The 20,621-nt window shown below is 39.0% G+C and overlaps 1 long non-coding RNA gene across 1 annotated transcript in view; it reads left to right on the forward strand.

Moving 5' to 3' along the window:
- Positions 1 to 720: 720 nt before the first annotated feature.
- The window catches only part of LOC129636182 (uncharacterized), a 50,961-nt gene continuing 31,060 nt past the window's right edge, over positions 721 to 20,621 (forward strand). Inside the window, exons 1-2 of the long non-coding RNA XR_008706745.1 lie at positions 721 to 897; positions 12,605 to 12,643. This is a non-coding gene — a long non-coding RNA (uncharacterized LOC129636182). The remainder of the gene's footprint in view (positions 898 to 12,604; positions 12,644 to 20,621) is intronic.

Here is a 20,621-nt window from a genome sequence, read left to right on the forward strand (position 1 = left end):
AAAGATTATGGAAAAGAGATTGCATTTGGCTTGAAAAGCCTAAAATATTTACTTAAGAGAAAAGTTTCTTATCCTTGACCTCTTAACAAACATTATCTGAGTCACCAGGGAAGGGCCAGATATTTAATATCTTTAGGCTTGTGGGTTATAGGATCTCAATCACTAAAACTTAGCTTTGCAATTGTAACATGAAAGCAGTCATAAAGAATAAGTAAATGTGTATGACTGTGTTTCAATAAAACTTTATTTACAAAAGCAGGAGACAGGCCATATTTGGCCGATGGGCCATATTTTCCCAACCCCTGATCTGAAATGTATAATAGATTTAGAAAATACTCCTAATGGAATGAAACAATAAAGATTACTCTAAAAAAGAGATGAGGGGTTTTGTTTTGCCGTTTTTTTTTTCTTGACCAATTTGCATATTTTCTGTTTTCTGATTGAATCTCCATATTCCATCCATAGTTCTTGGCTTCACCACTTGAGAAGATTCTCCTTGCCTGTCCTAAATGGTCAAATCAGAGATAAATACTAGGAAAGCTGTTTACTGAGAATTAGTTCAGCCTAAAACAAGCTTTTAGCAGTTCAGTTTTTCTTGGTGGGCGCGCTGCTGCTGCTGCTGCTGCTAAGTCGCTTCAGTCGTGTCTGACTCTGCGACCCCAGAGACGGCAGCCCACCAGGCTCCGCCGTCCCTGGGATTCTCCAGGCAAGAACACTGGGAGCACTACAACCTAGAAATTCATTTTTGGCTGGGAGTTTTCATTAGACAAGTTTACCTCTTCTTTGGAAACAGCACACATAAAGCTCCGGGAGTTGGTGATGGACAGGGGAGCCTGGCGTGCTGCAGTCCATAGCGTTGCGAAGAGCTGGACATGACTGAGCAACTGAACTGAATGCGTAAGAGATGTTTGCTCTTCTTTTTCTTTTTTTTCCTATCAGTCAATTCTTAGCTAACAGCCCCAACCAAAATGCTGACTTCAACATGAATTTCTGTGTGGAAACCCAGTGTCCTGCCCGCAGTGCTCTCTGTGCTTACCCCAGACCCTCAGGGCAGGCTGAGTGGGACAGTCATATTCCCTGGGTCAGGTTCATTTATCTGGCAAAGAATGCCAAGCACAAGGTGCTCAGAGAGACTGCACTTTATGTGGCAAATTCATTTTGATATTTGGCAAAACTAATACAATTATGTAAAATTTAAAAATAAAATAAAATTAAAAAAAAAAATAAATTTGTGTCAACCTTATCTCCCACTAATTCTCCAACTTTCAATATTGTATTTTCTTTACATTAAAATATCTAAATGACCCAAAAGTTCTGTTCATCTCCATTTGTAAACTGTACCCATAAATCAATATTAATAATTGAAGTATATAAATCATTATCATTTACCCAAGTACTGTATGACCTTAAAACAAGTCTAACCAGCTTCCCCATTAAGTTAGTTAATTAGTTAGGTGATTTTAGTGTCCTCCTCTAGTTCCTGCCGAGTAGCGTCCATTTTCAGAACCCTACTCTTAGTACCAAATTCTACACCATCAGTGTCCTGTTGCCAGAAAGTAAAAGAAAACGTCATCTAAAAATTTCTTTCCTGAACATTAGCAATCACTATTCACCAAAAATACTATTTCTAGAACTGGTTTATCAAATGGGTGGATGAAATGAAGATTAATAAATATTTCCATAAAATATGAATAACCTAAAGCCAATTTTATTTTGAGGCATACCAATAGAGACGCAGATAAAATACGTAAATCTATCCATCTGTATAAAAAAGAATTTTATATAAATTAAAACTACCTTCCTTAAGGTTAAAATTGCCTCATTGCTAACATGAAAAAAAAATCTTTTAATATATTTTTTTTCTTTTTCAGTTTTCTTTCTTCTTCTTTAAGAAAGACTACACGTTATAGAATATCATTCTGAACAACTCTAAAACTATATACATGAATGCATTTATGCTCAAGTTAGCTGAAGATTTATGATACACCCCAGTACTTCTTGCCAGGAATGACAATCACAATTACTTTATTTTCTTCTCATTGGCTATCAAAACTTTCATAGGTGGAAATAAACTTTAGTATGAAATTTTTCATGTTCATAAAACACTCTGTCATTATTAATCTTCTTTGTCCTCTATGTACTGTGCTACAAGAAGTGTGTTAGTCACTCAGTCGTGTCCAATTCTTGGCGATAGTCCACCAGGCTCCTTCTGTCTATGGGATTCTCAAGACAAAAATACTGGAGTGGGTAGCCATTCCCTTCTCCAGGGCATCTTTCCAACCCAGGGATCAAATCCAGGTTTCCTGCATTGCAGGCAGATTTTTTTTACCCTCTGAGCCACCAGGGAAGTCTAATGTACTACAACTGAGAAAAAAAAGAAATAACTGTCATAAGGGTATCATTATACTTTAATGAAAAAAACTATCGATATCTTGAATTTTAATCATTGTCTTTATCTTTGTACAGAAAGGGAAATGAGAAAGAAATAGAATTAAATTTTCCCTACATCTTTGAAATCCATGGGAGTACACTTCAGGAGAAACAGAGCCATCTGTTTCTACGTTTCAGACCTAGAAATGAGCGCTGCACACCTGAACTGCCAGCCTCTGAAGTGTCACCAAAGAACCAGTGTTTATCTTCACCAGCAGAGCAATTTTCACTAGATCCCACCGAGAAATTCATTAATAGGATTAGGGATGGTACCATTTCACTGAAGTGAACCAATTCACTTAGTGACCTGAGTCACATGGATCATGGCTTGTTCAGAGCTGTCCATAAGACTTTAAAGAAATAACTATCAGAAGATACAAGAGTTGATTGTTTTGGGTTCATGATTTAAACATGAGTTAAAAAGAGAGAAATAATGATTTTAGCTGATACATTTAAGCGTAGTTTCCTTGTGGTACAACAGTCTAGGAGGCAAAACCTAAGGAGACAGTAAAGATGAAAATCAGTGCCAAAGGCATATGCAATACTGTCACTTGCTCTCTGTGTAACCGTACATTCTCCACGCTTTTTCATCACCAGTGAACACCAAGGATGCCATACTCTGGGGCTTGGTACGGCAGTCTTATAATGGTATTGGCAGTCTGGTAATCTTGCAGGTTGACCAGTGAAATTCAGTTGAATACAATACTGGAGATCAGGGGAGAAATAACTCCAGAAAGAATGAAGGGATGGAGCCAAAGCAAAAACAATACGTGAATTTGAGTGAACTCCAGGAGTTGGTGATGGAGAGGGATGCCTGGCGTGCTGCAATTCATGGGGTTGCAAAAAGTCAGACAAGACTGAGCGACTGAACTGAACTGAACTGAATTTGTGTTTTGATATAATTGAAGAATTATGAAAAGAAAAAAAATAGGAAGGAAAAAGCTATGGAAGATTACATCAGTGCTAGAACAACTTAATTCTGTAGGAACAGGGAAGTCAGAGATACTTTTAGAAAAATAGAAACTTTTCTCATGACAAGAAATCTTGTTAAATTGCTTCAGATGGAAGGATAGGCTACAATAGACTAGAATATGAGGAGGATTTCCTTGGGGGATGGTAGGGATGTGGCCTGGGATAGAAGAAAGCTGTGTTTTATATTACATCACTCATCCCCATAATCCAGAGTATTCAGTGAGTGACTCAAATGCATCAAAAAACACTTGCAGTGAATATACAGTTTGCGGAAACTTAGAACACGTGTAGTTCTGCATACAGAATTTTGACGAACATTTCAAGACTGGAGAAAGGATACAGTTTTCTGTAAGCCTTTGTGGACATGTGGATATAGCTTGGGTATTGATCCCTATAAACAGGGAAGTGGGATCACTTCCAAGGATGGCTCTGACGCAGGGACAACCCAGAAAACAAGAGACAAAGCAGGGAAGAAGAATTCATTCTATTTTGGTCTCATTCATGAAAATTTGAACTAAGGGGCTGTCCACAGCTGTCACTCTGATGAAATCTTCCAATCTCTCATTATTTGCCAGCATTTCAGAAGAAGACTCAGATATAGGCAGCATTATTTGAATTGGACACCAAATCCCCACAATTTCTGTATGGATTAGCTAGTAATGGAGCTGTTATTTTTAACCAAGCCCATTTGGAAACACAAGCCCCAGAGGGACTTGGTTGCAACTCACTGAGTTATCATGGCTTAACTCTCATTTAGAGGATTCAGGAAACAATACTAAAGATCTTACAAAATAATTTTGCCCAAACTCTTAGAAATAGGAAAGAAAAAGTATCTGGGCTAGGGAAAAAAAGTGTACGGTACACTCTGATCTTTACCTAAAGGAAATGTAGGGAATCTGTATTTGCATATATTGTAAAACACAGCTACCAGAATTTACTTCAGGCAGTACGGGGTGCTAGTCGAGATTCCTCCCTTGATATTCTCTGAAACTGAACTTGGACAAAATATTCTTACGAAAGTCAGGAGGGTAGGTTGGGTGGAAAGTGAACGAATAAACAGGAGGCTGGTAAATAAACACACATAATATATATATTTACATTTTCATACTGTTCATAGAGTTCATGGGACATATGTGTACCTATGGCTGATTCACGTCTGTGTATGGCAGAAACCATCAGAATATTGTAATCATCCTGATTAGTTCAGTTCAGTCAGTTCAGTCGCTCAGTCATGTCTGATTCTTTGTGACCCCATGAACCGCAACACGCCAGGCCTCCCTGTCCATCACCAACTTCTGGAGTCCACCCAAACCCATGTCCATCAAGTTGGTGATGCCATCCAACCATCTCATCCCCTGTCATCCCCTTCTCCTCCTGCCCTCAATCTTTCCCAGCATCAGGGTCTTTTCCAATGAGTCAGCTCTTCGCATCAGGTGGCCAAAGTATTGGAGTTTCAGCTTCAACATCAGTGCTTCCAAGGAATACTCAGGACTGATCTCCTTTAGGATGGACTGGTTGGATCTCCTTGCAGTCCAAGGGACTCTCAAGAGTCTTCTCTAATACCACAGTTCAAAAGCATCAATTCTTCAGTGCTCAGCTTTCTTTATAGTCCAACTCTCACATCCATACATGACTACTGGAAAAACCATAGCCTTGACTAGACGGACCTTTGTTGACAAAGTAATGTCTCTGCTTTTCAATATGCTATCTAGGCTGGTCATAACTTTCCTTCCAAGGAGTAAGCGTCTTTTAATTTCATGGCTGCAATCACCATCTGCAGTAATTTTGGAGCCCCAAAAACAAAGTCAGCCACTGTTTCCACTGTTTTGCCATCTATTTGCCATGAAGTGATGGGACCGGATGCCATGATCTTTGTTTTCTGAATGTTGAGCTTTAAGCCAACTTTTTTACTCTCCTCTTTCACTTTCATCAAGAGGCTCTTTAGTTCTTCACTTTCTGCCATAAGGGTGGTGTCATCTGCATATCTGAGGTTATTGATATTTCTCCCGGCAATCTTGATTCCAGCTTGTGCTTCATCCAGCCCAGCGTTTCTCATGATGTTCTCTGAATATAAGTTAAATAATCAGGATGATAATATACAGCCTTGAAGTACTCCTTTTCCTATTTTATCCTCTAACTTAATATCAAAAAAGAAGGCTGAGTGCCAAAGAATTGATGTTTTTGAATTTTGGTGCTAGAGAATATTCTTAAGGATCCCTTGGACAGCAGGGATATCAAAACAGCCAATGCTAATGGAAATCAACCCTGAATATTTATTGGAAGGACTGAAGCTGAAATTCCAGTACTTTGGTTACCTGATGCAAAGATCCAACTCATAGGAAAAGACCTAATATTGGTAAAAATTGAAGGCAAAAGGAGAAGGGGCAACAGAGGATAAGATGGTTAGATAGCATCACTGACTTAATGGACATGAATCTGAGAAAACTCGGGGCGATAATGAAGGACAGAGGAGCCTGGTGTTTTGCAGTCCATGGGGTTTCAAAGAGTTGGACACAGCTCTTTGTGTCCAAGATTTAAAAAGCAACAATATATACATATATTTACATGTGTGTACACAAATTTTAAATCTATATACATTTCTAGAAATGTATGGAGAAGGCAATGGCACCCCACTCCAGTACTCTTGCCTGGAAAATCCCATGGATGGAGGAGCCGATAGGCTGCAGTCCATGGGGTCTCTAAGAGTCGGACATGATTGAGTGACTTAACTTTCACTTTTCACTTTCATGCATTGGAGAAGGAAATGGCAACCCACTCCAGTGTTCTTGCCTGGAGGATCCCAAGGACGGGGGAGCCTGGTGGGCTTCCGTCTATGGGGTCGCACAGAGTCAGACATGACTGAAGCGACTTAGCAGCAGCAGCAGCAGAAATGTATACATTCTTTCAGGGAATGATGTACTTTTCTGTTCCACCTATTCCTCAAAATTTTCAATAACAACTTGTATACTAATCACAAAACTCTAGAAACAGTACATTTGGTCTGCAACTTGTTTCAGGAAAATATTTTGTTTAAATATGCCAGAGAAAAAAAGAAGAGAGAAGACCCATTCAGAAAATAAAAACAAAAGAAAAAGCAAGAAGTAGGATTTCAGTAAGATGCTAAAGTCAAAGACAGGGTAGCCAGGGCTTGGCATTGTGCCAGAAGTTTGTGTTTGAATCCATCAAATCATCCAGCATCAGTGGTTCCTTCATGAAGTCAGGGCATCTTGGTGGACTCAAGATGCCTGTGTGCATACTAAGTCGTTTCAGTCATGTGTGACTCTTTGTGACCCCATGGACTGTAGCCCTCTAGGCTCCTCTGTCCATGGAACTCTCCAGGCAGGAACACTGGAATGGGTAGCCATTTCCTTCTCCAGGAGACCTTCCCAACCCAGGAATCAAACCCACATCTCTTGCGTCTCCTGCATTGGCAGGTGGATTCTTTACCACAAGCACCATTTGGGAAGCCTGGACTCAAGATGAGGCATGCACTAATGTTTTGATTAATATGGTGCAACTTGTTTGTGTGTGTTTCTGTGTGTGTGTTAGTTGCTCAGTCATGTCCTACTCTTTGCGACCCCATGGACTGTAGTTTGCCAGGCTCATCTGTCCATGGGATTCTCCAGGCAGGAATACTGGAATGGGTTGCCATGCCCTTTCTCCAGGGGATCTTTCCAATCTAGGGATCAAACTTGCGTCTCCTGCATTGCAGGCAGACTCTTTACCGTTTGACTCACCAGATGTACACCTTGCAGGGAACCTATTGATTTTCAAACAAATCCACAGATATTGTTTTCACTCATATCTCTGAAATTAATAATAACTTTTGTATCCTGAACAAAAGCTAATATTAAAGCCACAGCTTCCTAGAGGATAGCCAGGGGTGGAACTTGCCTTTCTCCTCTCCTTCTGTGGGAGTTAGAGAAGAGAGAAGGGGAGGGCAGACTGACACAGGCTCTGTGTGATGCTGAGCCAAAGTGATAGGGCTCAAGTAAGGGGGCATTCAGATGTCCTGCACATGAACTTCTCTTGATTGTGGAGAGTTATACTTGATAGGGAGAAGGCAATGGCACCCCACTCCAGTACTCTCGCCTGGAAAATCCCATGGGCGGAGGAGCCTGGTGGGCTGCAGTCCATGGAGTTGCTAGGAGTCTGACACGACTGAGCGACTTCACTTCCACTTTTCACTTGCATGCATTGGAGAAGGAAATGGCAACCCACTCCAGTATTCTTGCCTGGAGAATCCCACGGACAGAGGAGCCTGGCGGGCTACAGTCCATGGGGTCGCAAAGAGTCGGACATGACTGAGTGACTTCACACACACATATATATCTATCCCCTCCCTTTTGGTTTTCCTGACTTCACACACACATATATATCTATCCCCTCCCTTTTGGTTTTCCTTACTATTCAGGTCACTGCAGTGCACTAAGTAGAATAAACCATAGTTCAAAAAGGTATATGCACCTGAATGTTCACAGCAGCACCGTTTACAGACATGAACTGATATTTTAAAAAGACAAATTTTTGCAAACACAGGGAAAGCCTGAGTGTAATGCAGGAAAACCTGGAAACAAAATGGCTTATAGGAAAAGCAAAAGGAGTGAGAAAGATGTTCTAAACATATTTTTACAACATGCCAACATTTGATACAGGCATAGTTGCAGGCTTCTATTTTCCAATTATGTAATAAATACACAATTTAACAAATACCATCCATGGGATGTGAAGCTGTTTGGAATAAGCAAAATGATATAACTATTTCTGGACTCCAAACATATAACCATCCTTCCTTGGACTGTGAAACTGTGGGGTGAGTGGAAAATTCTCACAGTAACGACACATCTGGAAGGTGTCATCTGACAATGAATTCACTGTCAGGTTATTCTAAGCACAATTAAGTGAGTCGTCATGCAAGAAGAAAAACTTCCATGATGGAAATATTTTCAATAAAGCTGCTGTCATAAGAAATACTCAGGTTGAGAGGAAGGGGAAAATTACACCATTATCAGGTTCATCATTGACTAGATTATTATGATTCATTAAAAAAAAATTCTCTCAAGAAGTTAGCTAGAGCAAAATGAGAGGAGTCTGTAAGAGTCTGTGGAAATAGATCTGAGGTTCTTAAGCCATTATAGATTCAATGGTTGACTTCCAGGGAAAAATGGTTACACTGATTTGTTCTGTTCACTGAGCATAAGTGGATCAAGCCTGTATTTCTGTAAGAAATTAATAAATCCATGGTGTTTTGAGAGTAGATTTCATGACCAAATTAGACTCACTTTATAATGGTCTGCATCACTTCTTTTTTTGCCAGGGGGTGTTGGGGTGTCAATTCACAAATCCCAAGAGTTTAGCAAAACACAGGTTTATTTCATTAATCACGCTACCTATCAGCTGTGGATTGGCTGTAGATAAGGTACACATGTCTCTCTTATGAAATTCTGGTCAAAGGAGCCATCCTCATGATAAAGGCATGTATGTCTATGGTAGAGGGAAAATGATAAATGGTGGGACCACATATTGGCTTTTTAAAGATTAGTTTCTGCTGCACAACAATGTGAATCAGCTATATGTATACATATACATATATGTATATACACCCTCCATCGTGAGCCTACCCCCCGTCCCACCCCTTTGTGTCATTACAGAGCACCAAGCTGAGCTCCCTGTGTTATACAGCAGCTTCCCACTAGCTGTCTATTTCACACATGGTAGTACATATATGCATGGGTGCGTGCGTGCTAAGTCACTTCAGTCATGCCGACTCTTTGCGACCCTATGGATTGTAGCCTGCCAAGTTCTTCTGTCCATGGGCTTCTCTAGGCAAGAATACTGGAGTGGTTTGCCATGCCCTCTTCCAGGGGATCTTCCTGACCCAGGGATTGAACCTGCACCTCTGTGTCTCCTGCATTGGCAGGCAGGTTCTTTGCCATCTGGAAGGCCGGTCATGTATGTGCGTCAATGCTGTTCTCCTAATTCATCCAACCTCCCCTGCCCCACTGGGACCCCCTGTCTGTTCTCTACATCTGCATCTCTCTTCCTGCCCTGCAAATGGGTCCATCTGTACCATTTTTCTAGATTCCATGCACATTAATATATGCTACTTTTTCCTCATTCTGACTCACTTCACACTGTATGACAGACTCTAGGTTCATCCACATCTCTACAAATGACCCAATTTTGTTCATTTTAATGGCTGAGTAATATTCACTGTATATGTGTACTGAATCATCTTTATCCATTCTTTATCAAAGGATGTTTAGGTTGCTTCCTGTCTTGGCTATTGCAAATAGTGCTGTAATGAATATTGGGGTACACAGGGTCTTTTGTAATTATGGTTTTCTCAGGGTATGGGAGTGGGATTGCTGGGTCATATGGTAGTTCTATTCTTAGGTTCTTAAGAAACCTCTGAACTGTTCTCAATAGTGGCTGTATCAATGTACATTCCTACCAACAGTGCAAGAGGGTTCCCTTTTCTCCACATCCTCTCCAGCATTTGTATATATATATATATATATTGATGATGGCCATTCTGACCAGTGGAAAGTGATACCTCCTAATAGGTTTGATTTGCATTTCCTTAATAATAAGTGATGTTGAGCATTTTTTCATGTGTTTATTAGCCATATGTATGTCTTCTTTGGGAAAATGCCTGCTTAGGTCTTCTGCCCATTTTTTTTGACTGGGTTATTTGTTTTTCTGATATTGAGATTCATGAGCTGCTGGTATAGTTTGGATATTAATCCTTTGTCAGTTGTTTCATTTGCAATTATTTTCTCCCATTCTGAAGGCTGTTTTCTCATCTTGTTTATGGTTTCCTTGACTGTGCAAAAACTTCTAAATTTAATTAAGTCCCATATGACCCAGTAATCCTAATTCCGGGCATATACTCTAAGAAAACCATAATTTCAAAAGACATATGTACCCCAGTCTTCACTGCAGTACTATTCACAATAGCCAGGACATGCCATCAACCTAGATGTCTGTCCCCAGATGAATAGATGAAGAAGTTGTGGTAGTGATATACAATGGAATACTACTCAACCACAAAAAGGAATGATTTGAGTTAGTTCTAGTGAGGTAGATGAACCCAGAGCCTGCTATATAGAATGAAGTAAATCAGAAAGATAAAAACAAATATCGTATATTAATGCATACACATAAAATCTAGGGAAATGGTATGATTAACCTATTGGCAGGGCAGAAATGGAGACTTAGATATAGAGAAAAGACTTATAGACACAGTAGGGCAAAAGAGGGTGGGTCAAATTGAGAGAGTAGCATTGAAATATATACATTACCATATGTAAAATATTAATAGACAGATAGTGGGACATTGCTTGTAACACAGGGAATTCAACTCTGTGCTCTGTGATAACCTAGCGGAGGGTGGGATGGGGTAGGAGGTGGGAGAGAGGTTCAAGAGGCAAGAACATAATATCTATGGTTCATGTGGATATAGGACAGAGCCTAACACAACATTGTAAAGCAATTATCCTCCCTTTAAATATTTAAAAATTTAAAAAAAGATACTCTTTTAAAGCAAGGGTTCCACTGTCTGTGCACTGAAAGCCGAACTCTGACAGTGGGTGACTGCAGCAAAGCGAGGGTTTTTTGCAGGATGTCAGGGAGCCTCAGATACATTCCAACTTGGTGTTTCCGTTGAAAGTTCTTTTAAAGGGGAAGAATAAAGAACTTGGGATTAACCATTTTGTGGCATTTCGTAATTGCAGTTTAGGTGGTCAGGATGCCTCTGGTTTGTAATTCTCTGAGCAGGTGGTGTAGAGTTTGTTAGCTAATCTTGCCCGGGAGAAACAACCTGAGTTTGTATGTTGATGATATTTACAACAACAATTTTAGTACATCAGTGATACAATAAAAGAGAAGACTTGGGGTTCCATGTCAGTTGGGGTTAAGGGTGGGTTGTCTGGGGCTTCATGGATTCAGTTGCCATTGGTGAATTTAAAACATTGGCATTGAAACATGTAAAATATCATGTATGAAACGAGTTGCCAGTCCAGGTTCGATGCACGATACTGGATGCTTGGGGCTGGTGCACTGGGACGACCCAGAGGGATGGAATGGGGAGGGAGGAGGGAGGAGGGTTCAGGATGGGGAACACATGTATACCTGTGGCGGATTCATTTTGATATTTGGCAAAACTAATACAGTTATGTAAAGTTTAAAAATAAAATAAAATTAAAAAAAAAAAAGAATTAAAGCTCAAAAGGGTACAGCACGCCGTCAATCAAATGGTCAGTTTGTCTAAGTCAACCTGGACTTTCTTAAAGAAAAAGAACTTCATGGGTGGGGCATCCTGGCTTTTATGGAGTTGTGTAGCTGATAAAGTGTTTTTTGGAGATGGATGTCTTGAAAGTGGAAGCCTAGGTGATCAGAGGCTTGATGCCAGGTACTTACATTACAATCCAAAAAGCTGATTGTCAGGCTCTTAGAACACTTACCATTAAAGAATTTAAAATTTGGTAGCTGACAATACCAACAGATATCACTAAGACAAGTAAACAAACAGGAAGAAGATGAGAAAGAACATTCTAAGTGACAAAAGAAACATTTATAGTATGTTAGGACATGACTGAGCGACTTCCCTTTCACTTTTCACTTTCATGCATTGGAGAAGGAAATGGAAACCCACTCCAGTGTTCTTGCCTGGAGAATCCCAGGGACGGGGGAGCCTGGTGGGCTGCCGGCTATGGGGTCGCACAGATTTGGACACAGCTGAGGCGACTTAGCAGCAGCAGCAGCCTGTGAAAGAGGGAGAGTTAAAAACTGGCTATTTGAATGAGGCTTGAAGGTTAACTAGAATTTCCAGAGGTGAAAACTGTTAGGGAAAGTCTTTTAAATTGTAGGTGATAACATGAAAAAATAGGTTATATATTACAAACAACTTTTAAAAATTGTCTGAATAATGCTTTAAGAAAGTTAAAAAGAAAAAAAAATTCCTGAAATATGATCTGGGCAATATTGTGGAGGATGTTGAGTCTTGGGACCTATCGTTTGTACCTGACTTGGTGATCAAATGAATCCACTCAGTAGTTGAGCAATAATGTGACCATATCACAAATACACATTTAAAGGTAAATATGGCAGGTAGAAATGTAACTGATTTTTATCTGATATTTTGTGTCTTGCAGCATTACTGAGTTCATTAGTTCTAACAATTTTTTTGTGGGCTCTCTAGGTGTTTCTGCATCTAGGACCATGTCTCCTGCTAAGAGAGGTAATTTCACTTCTTCCTTTCTGATGTGGATGGGCTTTATTTCTTTTTTTTTTTTTTTTTTGTCCAACTGTTCTGGCTAGGGCTTCTAATACTGTCTAGAACATCAGTGGCAGGAGTGGGCATCATTGTTTTACTCTTGATCTTAGAGGACAAATGCTATCAAGTTTTCACCATTCAGTAAGCCAAAACTGTAGAACACCTAGACAAACTGATCTTGGCAATGATTTGTTTGATAGGACACAAAAAGAACAAGCAACAACAGCAAATATAGACAAGCAGGGCTGCAGTAAACTGAAAAGCTTCTGCACCACAAAGGAAACAGACAACAGAATGGGAAGTTAATATTTGCAAATAATATAATATATAATTTATATGTATATTATATATATTATATTATAAGGAATTAAATTTTCCATAATATCTAAGGAACTCCTATCACTCAAAAGCAAGAATAACTCAATTTTAAATTTGAAGAAGGGACTTGAACTGATCCCTTTCCAAAGAGGACATGCAAATGACCACCAGGTATATGAAAAGATGCTTCTCAATATCATTAATCATCAAGGAAACACAAATCAAAACTAAAATGAGGTATCATCTTAACCTCAGGAGGGCTATTATTAAAAAAATTAAGTGTTGATAAAGATGGTTTCCTCATCAGTTTCCAGGCATGTCCAAATCAAACTGTACATGCTGAATGTGTGCAGTTTCTTTATATCAATTATACTTAAAGCTGTTTAAAAGATACTAATTTGGGAAAAGAATGTTTGATTGGACAGGAAGTGGATGTAGGGAACACATTTTCAAGGCCGTAATTAGGGGACTGAAAAATAAGTACAATAATTTGCAATTAGACAGAAAGATAAATTTGAAAGGTATTACAAGGTTAAAAGGGTTTCCCTGATAACTCAGTTGGTAAAGAACCCGCCTGCAGTGCAGGAGACCTTGGTTTGATTCCTGGTCAGAAAGATCTGCTGGAGAAAGGATAGGCTACCCACGCCAGTATTCTTGGGCTTCCCTTGTGGTTCAGTTGGTAAAGAATCCACCTGTGATGTGGGAAACCTGGATTTGATCCCTGGGTTGGGAAGATCCCCTGGAGAAGGGAAAGGCTACCCACTCCAGTATTCTGGCCTGGAGGTTCCATGGGTCACAAAGAGTCAGACATGACTGAGAAACTTGGACTTTCACAAGGTTAAAAGAAGAAGAGGGTGGCAGAGGATGAGATGGTTGGATAGCCTCACCAATTCAGTGGACATGAATTTGAGCAAACATCAGCAGATAGCGAAGGACAGGGAAGCCTGGCATGCTCCAGCCCATAGCGTCACAGAGTCAGACACAACTTAGCAACTGAAGGAGAACAACAAACTACAAGGTTATCAGAAAATAATTGAGTCTATGGGTAGTGGAAAAGGGCTAAGTCAAAGATTGAGATGAGGCCTTTGAAATTAAGTGTCTGTGGGATATTTTCAATTTAAGAGAAACTCAGAAAGAATAGCTGATTGGAGTTGGAAAGATAAATGATTCTATGAGGTTTATTTTTACTCATTTTGACTCAAACAAAATTTGCTAAGACAGTCATCTCTTTGAGTTTTCTGACACAGACGACTGAGACTTCAATGTTGCCAAGAAACCTTCTTACCAGTTAACAGAATTGTAAGAAATTGTGAATGGTGGTAGGAAGCAAGGCTAGAGGTGAGAGCCCCCAAAATCTATCCCAGGAAGGCATCTTAAATAGCAATGGAGTACGCTGGTGGCTCAGAGGTTAAAGTGTCTGCCTGCAATGTGGGAGACCTGGGTTCGATCCCTGGGTTGGGAAGATCCACTGGAGAAGGAAAAGGCAACCCACTCCAGTATTCTTGCCTGGAGAATCCCATGGACGGAGGAGCCTGGTAGGCTGCAGTCCATGGGGTCACAAAGAGTCGGACATGACTGAGCGACTTCACTTTCACGCCTATCTATGCCATTTTAAAAGAGAAGTAGGCAATATAGGTTCATTTACCATAACTTCAGGCTAACTAATCAGTGTACAAAGGGGAAAATCAACAATCACAAGTACACTTTGATACAGTGATACCATGTAACATAAGTCTCCTTAAAGTACAACACGCGAAAGCACTTTCTTTTTCTACACCTAAGTGTGGATAATAACATGGATCTCATCCATCACATTGTATTGTTGTTTTATAGTCTCCTTAATTTACTGTTAATACAATACGGGGAGTTTAGTGCTCATTCATCAAGTTGCATTAGCATTGTATTTTGTTATTACTGTATCAAGCTAATATAATACAGTTCTTATAATGTCATCAAAGTCTATACCAAGCAGAAACAGTATATCAGGAAGTTTTCAAACACATTTCCACACGGCTTGTGAATCTTTCAGGCACTAAGATGCAATAAGAGGCTCAAAAATGTCTGTTGAGACTGCAAGGATATTTGTGAAGGGATGTTATGAATGTGCTATTTTGGGGATTTCGAAGGCCTCCCCATGGAAGCATGTTCCATATGAGTTAGTAAATCTGCTTTAAGAGTTAATATTTTCTATCCCAACTCTCATATATGGAAGAATGATTCTGCTTTAGAGAAAAAGTAGGGCATGCATTTTTCCTCTCAGTGTCAGTCTGGTTTTGGTCACTGCCATGCAGTGAATTCATACCTAAATTCAGTTTAGGAGCTCAACTATACACACATGAACTTGTTATCAAACTGTTTAGTGCTAATTGAAAGAGAAACAGTCCAAGACACAATTGAAGCTATGAAAACACAATTTTTGATATGACAATAATTTTATGTGAAAAGATAAATGAGTAACCACCAAAATAATAGGGTAAATGGTTCATACTATAGAAATTCAAAGGAGTTTTTTTGCAGATGAGACATGGGAAGTTATATGGGAGAACAGCCTGGTTAGAAAGAGAGGAGTGAATAATTTGGACTGACTGTGTATATATGACTTTTAGGAAGGAAACTAACTTGTTTTAAAGAGGATTTATAACAAAGGAGTGTAATAGGGGAACAGGAAATAGAGAATCAGATGGTATTTTTTAAAGATTAATCCTGTAGAAATCTGTGAAACTGTTCGAAGAGTTTTAGTACGATACAGCATTGTTGTTCAGTTGCTAAGTCATGCCCAGCTCTTTGTGACCCCATGGACTGCAGCATGCCAGGTTCCCTGTCCTTCACTATTTGGATATATTATAATTTTAGGATTATAAACATGTTAATGGTTTTGTAGGCTGGAAGGAGGTATAAGCAACAGAACCAGAAGAACAATTGGTAAAACTCTGGCCTCAGGTAAATAACAGGATAGGGAGAAAAAGGAAGGTTATTTTAGAGAAATGAACAAGGAATTTTATATTTGAGTTAGGAAAGACTCTTTTAAAAAATCATCAGCTGTTTTTAATTTCTTGTTCTCGTATAAGGCAATATTAGCAGAAGCTGGGACTACTTGTATATTACCAATAAAGAATATGAAACAGTTGGAAAAATAATTGTACAAACAAGCGCAAGAAAGAAAGAAATGACGGTTTAGGGAGAAAGCATGCATTATCCTTTGAGATACTGAGTGACACCAGGCTGACAAGGTGAAAAAAATTTAACAGTAAATTATGGTTGTTAATATTGATCTTGAATGCAGTGGCAACTGTAATCATAAGTTAGAATCAACTCAATAATAGGAGAATATGGAAAAATCAGAGCAGGTCAAGAATACTTGTCTAATATTTTTGATTTAGTAAATGTCCCATTTCCTGATGTGAAATAGAGATCAAATCAAAAACAACCATCTGCAAATTATACATTTAACATGTAGAGTGAGAACAAAGGTTTTTCTAAACAGGTGCACAAAGGCCCAATTCCAGTATTATAAAGCTGAAAAGCTCCCATAGCAAGGAAAAACCACCATATTTTATTTTCACCATTTACAATATTGACCTGGCCAGAAAAGAAAGAAATCTCTATTTATCGCCACCATTTCTTTTGGTGGAGATTTTATTGCATTTTTGACACTTATTTAGATCAAGACTTTATATGAAATAGGTCCCCCCCACCCCAACATGGTCCACTGGGTAGAAAGCCTTTTCTGATGTCAAAAAACATGATATATTTAATCAGTTCTGCCTTCTGAAGAACATGTTCAGTCAAATCGTAGTAGAATTCCATCTGGTTGAATGCATTTGGGGAGTAGATGGTTTTCTGCACAGTGATTCAGACAGAGCCTTTGCAAGATGACTGAAGTGGTTACAAGAGACATTCATCTATGGCTCTCTGTCACTTAGAACTGGATCTATCACCCCAGAAGCAAAGACTAAAAGACTAAGAACCTGTTTCTCTAGCATCTCTTGGATGTGTGTATATATGTATATGTGTATTGTGTGTGTGTGTGTATATATATATACACACATGCATGTATTATGTGTATATGTGTACTTATATGTATGTGTATATACATATATGCATATGTATGTAATACATATGTGTGTATATGTGTACTTACATGTGTATGTACATTTGGGAGGTTCTAAAATAGGGATTTCTTGAAGAGTTTGCAAATTCAAATTTTCATGCTGCTGAAGGAACAATTCACTATATCTCTAGTCTTCATGTGTGAGCATGTCACTATGAAGGTGTGACTTCACAACCTATCATTGAGTTTTGTCTTAAAATGCCAAATGAGTTGAATTTCAATAATCTCCTCAGTTTGTGAAAGTTACAGGTGTGTGAGGAGTTATGAGTCATGCAGAATATTTATGAAATGTTTTTCCTGAATGTAACTTAAGATTAATTGTGAGTTAACTGTGTTTCTGTGCGTATTTTTAGACATTGGTCTATTTCACTAGAAATAACAGGCATTTTCCTATCTGACATTGCTCTCTTTTTACATTTTAATAAGTTTTTCATGCCCCTTCTGTATTGGATTCAATTTTTCTGTTCTGTTGTTTTGAATTCTGCACACACATTTAAACACTTACGTGCCAAATCTAATTTTTCTTCTAGAAAAAGATAATGAAGTATTTACTACAGGAAATATTCTACTAGAATAACCATTGCATCTCTAGTTTATTCTTTTCTTTCTCTCTTTTCTGTAAATGTGTAAGTATGCTCCAGCAAGGAAATTGGCTATGATTCACTCTTTTTAACTCTTTATGCTGTCGTGAAAATAACCAAATCGTAGATTTCTGTCAATAATGACATCATTTTATCAATCCTGAGGTAGCTCAACCCCATATGTATTATGTTGTTAATTCTAATAACAAAACATTAAGAACTAGGATTGGTTTTGTCTTAATTTTATGCCTCTTATAGGAATTTTGAGCATTCATGAAAATGAAATGGTAAAAATGGTACAGAAATTGTGGAAAGCAGTTTGGCAGTTCTTCAAGTTAAATATAGAGTTATCATATGACTCAGCAAATTGACTTTTAGATACATAGACAAATTATTGAAAACACGGATGCTAACACACACATATACGCCAACATTTACAACAGCGTTATTCACAATAACCCAAAGGTAGAAAAACCCAAATGGCCATCAGCAGATAATGATTAAACAAAATGTGACATTTACATAGAATAGACTAGTTCAGCCATAAAAAGCAATGAATTTCTGAGATATACATAACCAATGAACCTTGAAAACATTATGCTAAGTGAAATATGACAGACACAAAAAGATAAATATTTTGTGAGTCCACATAGATGAAATGTCAATAATATACAAATTCATAGAAATAGATTAGAAGTTGTCATGGGTTGACGGTGGGAGGAATGGAGAGTTCTTATTTATAGGGCAAGAGTTTCACTTTGACATCATGAGAAATTTTGGATATAGTGGTGGCATTCTCTGTGTTTTTACCACAATAAAAATATACTAAATAATGAAAAGAAATTAATGGAAACTTTTTCTTGAATAACTGCTCTGTAATGGCTCAGTGGTAAAGAATCTACCTGCCAATGCAGGAGACGGAGGTTCAGTCCCTGGCTTGGGACAATCCCCTGTTGGAGGAAATGGCAACCCACTCTGGTGTTCTTGCCTGGAGAATGCCATGGACAGAGAAGCCTGGGGGGCTACAGTCCACAGAGTCACAATAACCCTGTGTACGAGATAGCAAAAGAGACACTGATGTATAGATCAGTCTTATGGACTCTGCGGGAGAGGGAGAGGGTGGGGAGATTTGGGAGAATGGCATTGAAACATGTATAATATCATGTATGAAACGAGTCGCCAGTCCAGGTTCGATGCACGATACTGGATGCTTGGGGCTGGTGCACTGGGACGACCCAGAGGGAGGGTATGGGGAGGGAGGAGGGAGGAGGGTTCAGGATGGGGAGCACAGGTATACCTGTGGCGGATTCATTTCGATGTTTGGCAAAACCAATACAATATTGTAAAGTTTAAAAATAAAATAAAATTAAAAAAAAAAAGTTGGACATGACTGAGCACACATGAAACACGCACAATCAATTGTCTTACACTTTTCAGATAGCTAAATGCTGTCAGTCGGCAGAATTAACTTTTTGAAAGACTAATTTACATAGTTACTGTTGCTTTCCTTTTACTGAAGTGTAGTTAATTTACAACATTGTGTTTCAGGTGTACAGCAAAGTGATTCAGTCATGTGTGTGTGTATATACACACACACACACACACACACACATATATATACACAACATATATTGTTGTTCAGTCAATTGTGTCCAACTCTTTGACACCCCATGGACTGCAGCATAGTTTGCGTTTAGAGACTATTTTCTCTCATGTGCTTATTTGCTCAGTCATGTCCGAATCTTTGCGACTCCCTGGACTAGAGCCTACCAGGCTCCTCTGTCCATGGTGATTTTTCAGGAAAAAATACTGGAGTGGTTGCCATGCCCTCTTCCAGGGGATCTTCCCAACCCAGGGGTTGAACCCAGGTCTCCTGCATTGCAGGCAGATTCCTCACCATCTGAGCCACCAGGGAAGCCCAATAATACTGGAGTGAGTAGCCTTATAAGTTATCACAAAATACTGACTGTAGTTCTCTGTGCTATAGAGTAGGTCTTGGCTGATTTTCTATACTATATACACTTCTATGTATGCTTCTCTATCTTGAGAAAGATGAGAAAGGTGAGGAGATCTCTTGCAGCCTTACACACAGACCAGCTCTGTTTTTACCCCCACCTGGCCATCGGAGTCCAGCAGTGTCCTCCTGGGAACCACTTGAACAGTATTCTTGTAAGAGAATAAATTAACTGGATACACAAAATGAGCATCACTAATTAGAGTGGCCACAATCACATTGCCTTAAAAAAGAGTAATATCATTAGGCAATTTTAGTAGTTAAAAAAATAATTCTTACTACTCCAAAGTGTAGATTTCTAGGATAGAAAGGGACATGGTATCTAAGGTGACTTGTACTTACCCTATTTTTGTTAAGCTTAGCTTTTATTTAGATACTGTTTTGTAGGAAAATTAAGCTCTCTAGTTTACCGACAGAGTTGGCTGTATCTGCATGGCAGAATAATAGTCTTTGTACCCCTTACAAGAAGGCAGAGATTTTTACCTAACATCTGCACTGTTTTGTTGGTATGTGTTCATGTTGAGATGAAGAGAGAAAGAAGGCTTCTATATAAGTTTCTCCTATTGAGTTACTTGTCCTGCCAGTTTCTTTGTTCTAGGAAGGGTCATACCATTTCAGGCCAACCAGTTGACTTTAAGATGATATTTCTCCACAATTGATGAGTTTTAAAAATGTCTCACAATATGTTCCTCTCCTTAAAATACACTAAGATCAATGTTGAATTTGAAACTAAACATTTTAAACAAAATTGGATGTGAAACTAATTTATTGGCTTAAAAATGGTATCCAGAATGACACATATGCGTGTGCGTGTGTGTGTGTGTGTGTGTGTGTGTGTGTGTATGTGTGTGTGTGTGCACAGCAACCCACTCCAGTTTTATTGCCTGGAGAATCCCCATGGACAGAGGAGTCTGGCGG

Source organism: Bubalus kerabau, chromosome 21, assembly GCF_029407905.1.
Source record: "Bubalus kerabau isolate K-KA32 ecotype Philippines breed swamp buffalo chromosome 21, PCC_UOA_SB_1v2, whole genome shotgun sequence".
Classification (NCBI taxonomy): domain Eukaryota; kingdom Metazoa; phylum Chordata; class Mammalia; order Artiodactyla; family Bovidae; genus Bubalus; species Bubalus kerabau.